The sequence below is a fragment of the Abramis brama genome (assembly GCF_963993115.1).
Source record: "Abramis brama genome assembly, chromosome: 10".
NCBI lineage: Eukaryota > Metazoa > Chordata > Actinopteri > Cypriniformes > Leuciscidae > Abramis > Abramis brama.
In genome coordinates, this window is record NC_139972.1 from 6,286,270 (window position 1) to 6,298,084 (window position 11,815).

Here is an 11,815-nt window from a genome sequence, read left to right on the forward strand (position 1 = left end):
ATTATCCGTGAACTTGATTTGAACAAATGCCTTTCAACTTGTGTGTGCAAAATTCAGAATTAAATGAATGTGCAGCAATCTTTACAAATAGAGAGTCTAGGCCTAATGTACTGTTTTAAACTAGCCTACTGCCATTAAAAAAGCGCATTTAGTTAATGTTATGTTATTTTTTTCCATCTGCCTATGTTGATTATGAAAAGTGAACAGCACGAGTAGAGAGACATGGAGCGAGTCGGACATAATTTTGACCACTTCATTAAGTTTTGTTTTGTAGAAAGCCTTTCTTTAAAGTGAATTTCGTTTTGTATAAATTGTATCTTAATTTTAATATTTTTTTCATCAAACAATTACCTGGATTGAATAAATAAGAGCAAAATAGACAATTTAATCATTGAGGCGCCCGAGCGGTCACTTGCATTGTACGTTAACTGGAGCGCATCTCATCCTCAAATACACAAAGCTTGAAATGTCTTTAAACGAAATAATTATAATATTATTATAATTATAATATAATAATTATAATTATTATATAAATAAAGAAATAGGCTACTCTCTTATGTAATCCATTATGTGCATTTCTCTCTATAGGCGCGTTTACTACGAATATGGCGATCGTCAACTTCATCTTTGCCATGCACAGACACTGACAGAAAACACTATTTTACGAATAAAAATCAGTGCACGCGTTTTAATAAAATTAAAACTTTAATTGTGATCATTAAAATAATTGAATATTAAATATTTTGTGGCCAAGTTTTGCTCATTTATTAATAGTATATATATAGGCTATATATAGGCGTAATTTTATTAAATTGAACAAGCGCAAAATTCAGCATTCAATCAAATATTCAAAAAGACTTAATAATAATGTTATTTCAACATAATATCTCGTTATTTCGACATAATGTGCGTGCAACAAGCAAGATGTGCATTTGTAAATCCGGGTATGCCTGCATTGATTTTTATTTATAAAATAGTGTTTTCTGTCAGTGTCTGGCAAAGATGAAGTTGACGATCGCCATATTCGTAGTAAACGTGCCTATAGAGAGAAATAACATTATTATTAAGTCTTTTTGAATATTTGATTGCTGAATTTTGCGCTTGTTCAATTTAATAAAATTAAAACTTTAATTGTGATCATTAAAATAATTGAATATTAAATATTTTGTGGCCAAGTTTTGCTCATTTATTAATTATATATATATATATATATATATATATATATATATATATATACACACACACACACATATGTGTGTGTGTGCCCTCAGCACATGCGTTAAAAATTATCCGGCGCCGCCCCTGACTGCAAGAAACAGTTTGCAAGAAACTTTTTAACTGCAAGAAACTACAGCGTTGGCTGTTGTCTACTGGCTATTTAAATCTAGCGGGTTTGTCTCGTGCATGGTCTCATGTCGCAAATACAATGACACATGGTAGTGACGATTCTGTCTGACCAATCAGTGATCTTCAGTGTTTTCACGTCACATTTTAGTATCGGTATGGTACGCTTGGAACCTCAACAGAGGTGGTACCATTTAAAGCGAGCCGAAGCGAGCCGTACCGTACCGTACCATGCAGTGGAAATGCGCCATAAGTGAGCCGTACCGAACCGAGCCGTACCGTACCATGCAGTGGAAAAGCGCCATATTTCTTTAGTTTTTGCCGTGTGAATGACGGTTAACGTTAGCACTAGTGGAGTCAGTCAGTTTCGTCCTCACTGATAAATATCCAAATTTGCGCGGGACACGCTCTGTAAAAATGTGACAAAACGCACACACATATAAATTACTGTTCCAGTGACAAAACTGTCGTGTACTCACAGTACAACTAACTTACTGCCGCTGATTAAAAAAAATCTCTAAGTTAGTGCTAAATGCAATGTCGCGTTGGCTTGGCGTTTCTGTGACGTGACACAAATGGCATAACTTAGTCTTATTACAGTAGTTAGTAACCTACATTACTTTAGCTAGTCGGTCTTCTTAAGATGAAGAGTAACGACAATACAACGTTAAACGTACAAGTGCTCTAAAGAGGACGAAGCATTTTGCCGTGCTTACCTGTTAAATCTCTCCATGGCCGCCATTCTGTTCCGACTCCGAGTTACTTCGTGTGTGAGCTGAGCTGTGGGGGATGGGCAGATTGAAATAAATACGCGGGGTTTTCCGGTGCGTGAGGGAGAACGCCGTAGAGAGACCTAAATGTAGGCTTCAAATGAAGCAGAAAATGTTAAATGTATTTATTTAAGTGTTTATTTCATCTCCTTATACAAAAGTAATTTCTTGAAAAATAAAATTTAAAAGCTAAAATAACAAATAGGTTATTCATAACTTATTCGGTTTAAGTTCTGCTTAATACATTGCAGTTTTTGAGTTAATATCACATATTTTATTAAGTTAAACTAACTTTTAAAAAAAAATAAGTTAAATGTACTCATTTAGTTTAGTAACTTTCAGTCTTAGGTTTTACAGTGTATGACTCATTCCCGGCATGACCGCAATAACAAAACATCACACTCTCACACTATGAAAATGTCAGAAACTGCAAGTAGTTTTCCACAGCATTGTCTATTCTTATACGTGAGCGGATACTGCTTGGGCAAAAGCTAGGCAATCTGATTCAGATTCTGATTGGATTCGTTTTAGACAGCTTTGAAATAAATGTACAGTTGCCATTAGGAAACCTAAAGCTGATTATTTTATTGCAAAAACTACGACAAATTTAAATAATCCTACATTTTTTTGGCAGAATATAAAGTATATAGCAGGGAACAAAAAATCATCTGATTTTCCTTCATGTATAACTATGGATTCCACTATCATATCTGATAAAGAGCAAATACTTAACCATTGTAACAAGCATTTTATTGACTCTGGGTCTTTATTTAAGTCACACAATTTTTTGCCCTCAAATAATGACTTTGTTAGTGCAGAAACTAGTTTTAAAAAGGAGGAGTTCACTTTTGTACATATCAAGAGTTCTGATGTCCATAAAGCACTTAAATTGCTTGATATAAATAAATCACCAGGCCCTGATTGTGTGGAAACTATCTATTTGAAAATGGCAGCTGATATTATTTCGACCCCTTTAACTTATCTTTTTAATCTTTCAATAGATACTGGTGTTATTCCAGAAATCTGGAAATCAGCTTTTGTTATCCCCTTATTAAAAGGGGGAGACCCTACTATACTAGATAATTATAGGCCAATCTCTAAGCTTTGTGTCCTATCAAACATTTTAGAAAGTTTTATTAGTGATCAAGTGACTTGTTATTTGAACGTACACAAAGTTCTATCTAGTAATCAATCTGGGTTTCGTAAAAAACATAGTACCACAACAGCCGTTTTGAAAGTTTTAAATGACATTGTGGGATCAGTTGATAAAGGTGATTACTGCGCTTCCCTTTTTATCGATTTATCAAAGGCTTTCGACACAGTGGATCACGAGATATTGCTGCATAGATTAAGGAGTGTTGGCTTATCAAATCATGTTATTTTCTGGTTTAAAAATTATTTAAGTAATAGAACTCAGTGTGTTCAGGCTGAGGGTAAAAAATCAGGACTATTGGAGATTGTTAAAGGTGCTCCTCAGGGATCCATGTTGGGGCCACTTTTATTCACTATCTACATAAACAGTATTGATCATGATAATCAAGATGTTAATTTTCATTTTTACGCAGATGATACTGTTATGTATTGTGGTGCACCTTCGAAACAGCAATCCTTGCTTAAACTTCAAGCGGCTTTTGATGTTATTCAGTCTCGGCTTCATACACTAAAACTTGTTCTGAATGTAGATAAAACTAACATCATGTTATTCTCAAGCTCGAAAAAGGCGGTAGACAATTTTATTCCTCTCCAGACTTCGCAAGGTAATGTGATTGAGTTAGTGAAAGAATATAAATATCTTGGCATCAGTATCGATGATAAATTATCTTTTGGATCTCACATAACTAATTTAAAGAAACAATTAAAAATAAAGCTTGGGTTTTATTTTAGAAACAAGTTCTGTTTTTCATTTAATGTAAGAAAGAGGTAAGTTTCTGCTACTTTCTTGCCTGTACTCGATTATGGTGATGTGGTGTATCAATTTGCTTCCTCTCAACTTCTTTCTTCTTTGGATGCTGTTTATCACAGCGCTTTAAGATTTATATCAGATTGTAAACCTTTAACTCTTCATTGTATATTGTATAATAGAGTATCCTGGCCATCTTTGTCTATTAGAAGGAAAATTCATTATTACCTAATCATTTATAAAACTATTCTGGGGTTGTTGCCTCTGTATCTAGGTTGTCTAATTCAAAAGAAAAGTGTTGGGAAATATTCCCTCTGGTCTGATAATTGTTTTACTCTTTTTGTTCCATTTGTGAGAACTGAACTGGGAAAAAGGGCTTTTATGTACGCAGCTCCATTTGAATGGAATTTACTCCAAACGAAATTGAAATTACAAACTCTGGTGCCTATGGAACATTTTAAATCTATTATTCGGTCACTCGAAGACTCATTGATTTGCAATTGTTTTTAAGTGTTCTAATTGTATATTTGTTGTTTCAATTTGTAAGTTGTGACTCTAACTGCTGTCCATTCTTGGCCAGGACTCTCTTGTGAAATAGATTTTTAATCTCAGAGAGATTTTCCTGGTTAAATAAAGGTAAAAAAAAAAAAAAAAAAGTGAAAACACAGAATGCAACAGGAAGTTTCAGAATGGTTAGTTGATGTTTTAATGTAGCTAATATGAAGATAACTTTAATCGATTAGCATGTTCCGTCATGATAACTCAATAACTCGCTGTAGGTGTTCGTGTGGGAATTGTTGTAAGATGCCTACATAGCCAGAGAACATATGCTGAATGGAACTAGAACAGGTATAGCTTGGTTAACTTACGGTTATAATTGATCTCGCTGTCATCTTGCTGTTATGACATGCATTCATGTTACGAATTTTATTGCAATAAAGATGTATGACTGAGCATCCTAGACTTAAATGTGTATTCTCTTCAGGACGCACATTTATCGAGCCGACTATGGAACCTTACGGCTACGTGGAATTGTACAGTAACTGTGGCTGAATACTGTTTCAAAATGGTCACTTTTTATATTTTATTCAAGTTTGAAAATTTAAATGCAAGGCTATACAATATAATACTATATTTACATCTACAATCAACCTACACATACTGACTCCGCACAAGTAAAAACATAACTATGTTCGTAATTGCAACCATGAAATTGATAACCCAGAACAAACTTAATATTTATTAACGTCATAATACACTCTGCAAATAATTATAAGTAATTATTTCACAATTTGTATAAATAGTTAGTGGAGGAATCTTACTTTATGCTTGTAAACAAATAAACATAGCATATCCTGCAAAAACAATACATACTGTAAACAAACTAGTGAATATTTGACATTTTCTTTGACCATAGACATATCTATGGTTTTTGAAGCCTAAAGTGGGCGTAGCGGACCGTCGTCATCTTGGTAGTGCGTCACTCCCGAATGTATTTATTTTTACAGTCAGACAATGAGCCGAGGTAACGTGATGGCTAACAGACAGTAGACAAACGGCTAATGATGACTAATAAATACAGCAGCGGGAATCCACCCGTCACTCAAAAGTGAACACCCTTAATTATGCAGAACTTTAAGGGTTAATATAATGTAAACGGATGAGTTATAAATTCATCCCCTCACAGTTGTCATGAAGGGCAAAATAAGCTGTATAGACCAAAGCCACTTTTTGCTCCAGGCTGTAAACGTGTTTTTTTTTCTGCTGTAAAGTTGGGCATTTCAACATGGGGGAGATGCAGATTTGACTCACTTCTACACCCAGCCTCAAGCGGCCAGTATAAAATGTATATATCCATGTATTAGATGAATTGCAGTTACTGTTAGGGAGGACGGTAATTAACATGTCTTTTCTCATGCATCCTTCAGCTGAAAGACAGTGAATCTGAAGAAGTGTGTGTGTTGATTGTCTGTCCTCTGTCAATAAAACTGCAGATGTTCATTTAGGTGAAATCTGCTGTATATTTACAATTTTTTTGTGTGTGTGACAACATTCACTTTCATTTGTATAATGCAAGTTCGAAGACAAAACATGCAGCCTATTATCTTAATTCCATAGTTACCTTTTACACAAAACATCATTTTCAATGTAAAAAAATAAAAATAAAAATCATTCCTGATTTTATGATTTTTTTTAATTAGTTCAAATGCATGATGATCACTGACTGTTTGGCTTAGTTTATATATATATATATATATATATATATATATTGTTAATAAAGTTAATATATTTGTAGTTTATGCCAATCATAAGGGCTGTGAAAAATAAGCAAATAATCTAGGAATATAAATGCATTTATATCATAATCTTGTACAGCAGTTGTCGTTCACATTTTGACTATTAACAAGAGGATTACAAAACTAACCTTTGGTACATCAAAAATATAATATTTGATAAACAGATCTCACTTGTTTTCTGTTATTAAATCAGGGTTCACTTGAAAATTCACATTTATCCTCCTTTAACTCATTCTAACAACTTTAAAATATATATACTATGGAAAATATATATACTATGGAAGTCAATGTTACCAGAAACTGTCTGGTTACTGACAATCTTCTAAATATCTTTCTTTGTGTTCAGCAGAAGAATGAAATTCATACAGGTTTTAAAAAAAACATGAGGGTGAGTATATGATGACAGAATTTTCATTTTAAAGTGGAGTATCCCTTAAATGTGCCAATTTACAGAAGATCACCATAATGAATGAGCTGAAAACAGGGAACTTTTGGAGACAGAGGTTTTTCAGCAGCAGTTTAACATGATGACTCTGTACTTTTTAAATGCAGATTGGATAAAAACACAGTGATCACAGTTCACACCTGCAGTGAAGCCCCTCCCACAACAATTCACCAATAAATACTGGGAATATTCCCATCATCCTACAAGAGAAGGACAAACTCCAGGAGTAGCAGCTGAAATCTGTGTGACTGTTAAAGATGGAGTTTATTAAAGAGGAGATTGAAGACATGAGAGATCCAGAACCATCCAGAATAAAACATGAAGATACTGAGGAACAAATAGGTTGGTGTCCATTCTTGATTCTTCATTGTTGACTGCTTTGGTGGATGTGAATTATTAAGCAGTATATGGATGATAAATTATGGAGAGATGCATCTAAATGATCATAACCTTGTAGCAGTTGTCAAACATATTTTAACTATATTAACAAGTGAATGACAGAACAAAATTTTGCCACATAAAATATCTTATACCTGATCTCTTTTGCTTTCTGATATTAAATCAGGGTTCACTTGAACTGATTCTAACTGTATTTCTGTGTATTTTAGACCAGGTGAGAGTGAAAGAGCAAAGACAAGAACTGAATGAAGTGAAGGAGGAACATCATAACTTTACAATTCAGAGAACAAAAGCCAAAAAGACGCACACCTGCACTCAGTGTGGAAAGAGTTTCACAGAGAAAGGAAACCTTAAGAGACACATGATAATTCACACTGGAAAGAAACCGTATACATGCACTCAGTGTGGAAAGAGTTTCTCACAGAAAGGAGACCTTAACAGACACTTAAGAATTCACACTGGAGAGAAACCGTATACATGCACTCAGTGTGGAAAGAGTTTTACTCATGCAACAGGTTTTAGGTATCATCTGCACATTCACTCTGGAGAAAAGCCATTTAACTGTGATCAGTGTGGTAAAGATTTTATTTCATCATCACAACTAAAAACACACCTGAAACTTCATTCAGGTGAGAAGCCTTATTTGTGTTCTCTCTGTGGAAAGAGTTTTTCAAAGCTGAACAGTTTTGAACGGCACCAGAAAACACATAATGAAGTGAGAGATCATGTGTGCTTAGACTGTGGGAAGAGCTTTACTACAGCTCAGCTTCTGAAATTGCATCAACGAATTCACACTGGAGAAAAACCTTACAAGTGCTCATATTGTGACAAGAGTTTCACTCTGTCTGGAAACCTGAAAGCACACAAGCGAGTTCATACTGGAGAGAAGCCGTACGACTGCACTCAGTGTGAGAAGAGTTTTAGATATAAAACAAGCCTTCTGAGTCACATGAAGTTATGTCGCAAGAAGTCGTCACAATGAGCAACATTTCATTTTTATTTCAAATACATTCAAGTAAATGGTGTGAGATATACAAAATATGGAGTTGCTTCCAAAAGAGTGGGCCGCAGAGTTTGCTTTCAAAGAAACAACAACAAACATAATTATTTGATTTTATAATATGAGGCTTTTATTTTGAAATAAATGCATGAAAGCTATTAAGACTTCTGTCAGACTCACTTTCTTTCAAAAAAGCAACTGAGAAAAATGTGTTTTCCTAATTCAGTATCTGCGGTCAAAGATCTTGCAAAATTATATGTCATATAATATAATAACATAAAAATTTAGGGTAACACTTTAGAATACTGTTCATTCATTAATGAATAACTACACAGGAACAAATGAGTAATGCATTAGTAACACTCTAGTAACTAGTATTAACTAACAATTAACTCTGATTAACAAATTAGTAAGTAATCGCGCTCAGATGAATGTAGTAGTTCATTATTCGCTAATCAATAACTACTATTTTTTCATACCTCCCAGAGAACTACTATCTACAGGTTCATAATTAACATGAATAATGCATAATTTATAAAAAAAGGTAATGGTAACCCACTAGTAATGACTCAAGTATTACTACATCATTCTAAAGGAACTACTAATTATTTGGATCAGTATTCTAAAGTGAAAAACATGATAACTACCTAATATTGACTGAAGTCATTGTAAGCTTTTGAGATTTTTGTAAGATTTTGAATATCAATTCCTTCCAATGGATTTGGTAACACTTTAGTAATTACTAGTGTGTTCCCATGATCTTCACTTTAGAATACTGATCCAAATAATTAGTAGTTCCTTTATAAAGATGTAGTAACACTTGATTCATTACTATCCAAAACCTTGCAAAAGCCTTACAAAAGTGGTAGTTCACTATTAGCTAATCAATAACTACTATTTTTCATACCTCACTGAAAACTATAAGAATATACAGGTTAATAAATATTTATAATGCACAATGTTTAATATAAGGTAATGGTAGCCCATTAGTAATGAATCAAGTGTTACTACATCCTTCTAAAGGAACTACACTGAGAAAAACAATAAGTAGAATTTACTCAATTTTTATAAGGCAAGTTTTTGCACAAATTTTTTTCAAGTAAATTTCACATTGATGGAAATTAAGTAAATCTACTTAACTAAGCCGAGTAAAATTCACAAAGTGAATAAGTACATATAACTTGGCCTGTTAAATTATATTGAGTAATTTTTACTTACAAATCTGATATAATTAATATAATTAAGTAAAACCACTTGATATTTTAAATACATTTTACTTGTTTTATGCAGTGCTGGTAATTATTTTAAATTAAATTAAATGTTACTCTTATAATGTGACAAAATAATACTGTGACAATGTGCAGTTAAGAGTAATTTATTAAGAAATAAGCATATACAGAAACCTATAATGACAATAATAACAATTCAGTGTGTTCGGTCTCTCTCTTTGTCCCTCTCAACCGGTTTACAGCAACGGAGGCACAAAGGGCTGAATGCATTTGAGAAATATCCTGAAATTAAGAAAAGAGAGAGAGAAAAAAACAATAATCAGTAAACAGCTAATACTTTTAAATTAAAAGTTAATTAATTTGCATTCACATTATTCATTTCATTTAAACCAAATCATTAAAAACATCCTGCATGACCTTACTCTCATAGTCAATTTACACACATTAATGCTAACATGTGACACACAGCAGATATCAAGGCTACGAATTAGGAATTTGGGAGTACGAATTATTGTCATTTACAACGTGGTTACGATTTAGTAAAAGCAGGGACCATTTAATAGATAGTATGCACGATTTAGCAAATGAATGAGGAAATGAATTATATTGTGCACGATGAGGGAACGAGAACCTTCTCACTTAGGCCTATTGTTAATTCGTGGCCAATATTTGTCATCTATAAAGAAAATTGAACACAAAATAAATATTAAACAAAAAGATCATGATTTAAGTGACATATTCATGGTTTTTAGGCGTAATTACTGATAAATCGTGTAAAACGTAAAGTTTAAAACTGAGAAAAAAATATGGCTAACGTCTACAAAGTTAACTCGTCATTAACCCTCTTGAGTCGGCAAAAGCGCCCGCGCGTAGCAGCAAATTAGACTTATACTCCGTCATTTTTGGTCATAAAGATTACAGACTTAAGAAATATGAAAAAATAAACTGTTAAATGTCTACTTTTTCCACTTTCAATCGAAATAAAACATTGTGCTTTTGTAAAATAAAGAAAATAAACAGGGTGCTTTCTGCCTCTGCCTCTCCCTTAACTTTTTTCTGGAGCACGTCTCTAAACTTAAGAACACTAAACTTTTCAAATGTATAGCATGAAGTGATGACAAGACAATCGTTGAATTAATCAAAAAATCATTATAAATCCGTAATATAATGCAGTTTTTTACTGTTGCTTACCTGTCGAGAGCCGTTGGAGTGGAGATTCGAAATCCCTCAATCATCGCGTGTTTTCTTCTTTCTGCGCATGCGCAGATTCCTTTCTTCAAGGACTAAATTTTACTTGATTTTTTTAAATTTGCTTCAAGTACTTAATTAATGCATGTAAATATGCCAGAGAGTCAGAAGTCAATTTCACTTGTCTGTTGGATGTCTAATATTTACAAGTAAAAAATTAGTATATAATTAGGATTTACTTAATATACTAAAGTTTTCATTTTTACAAAATTATTCTTAGCAAAAGATACATGATTTTTCCTGTTTTATTTACTTTGACATAAAATCATTTTTTACAGTGTACTAATTATTTGGATCAGTATTCTAAAGTGAAGATCATGGGAACACACTAGTAATGACTGAAGTTTTACTAAATCCATTGGAAGGAATTGATATTCAAAATCTTACAAAAATCTCAAAAGCTTACAATGACTTCAGTCAATATTAGGTTGTTATCATGTTTTTCACTTTAGAATACTGATCCAAATAATTAGTAGTTCCTTTAGAAGGATGTAGTAATACTTGAGTCATTACTAGTGGGTTACCATTACCTTTATTATAAATTATGCATTATCCATGTTTATTATGAACCTGTAGATAGTAGTTCTCTGGGAGGTATGAAAAAATAGTAGTTATTGATTAGCTAATAATGAACTACCACATTCATCTGAGCGCTATTACTTACTAATTCGTTAATCAGAGTTTCTTGTTAGTTAATAGTAGTTACTAGAATGTTAATAATACGTTACTCGTTTGTTCCTGTGTAGTTATTCATTACAGTATTCTAAAGTGTTACCAAATTTAGTACTGGGAATGAAGATGTGCTTGATCCATAACCTTGAAATCAGCATAGAACTGATAAACTCAAACATGTCATTGTCTGCTGTAAAACCTTATAAATTCTAATAGTGAATTGTGTATTGTTTTCAGTTAATACATTAAATACATTAAGGGATTAAAGGGGACCCCCTTTAAGATCCCCTTTTCCAAGATGTAAAACAATTCTCTGATGTCGCCAGAGTGTGTATGTGAAGTTTTAGCTCAAAATACCCCACAGATATTTTTTATAGCATTTTAAAATTGCCACTTTTTGGGATTGAGCAAAAACTCACTGTTTTAGAGTGTGTCCCTTTAAATGCAAATTAGCTGCTGCTCCCACCCCCCTTTTCAGACGAGGGAGGAGCTTCTATGACTCATTCCCGGC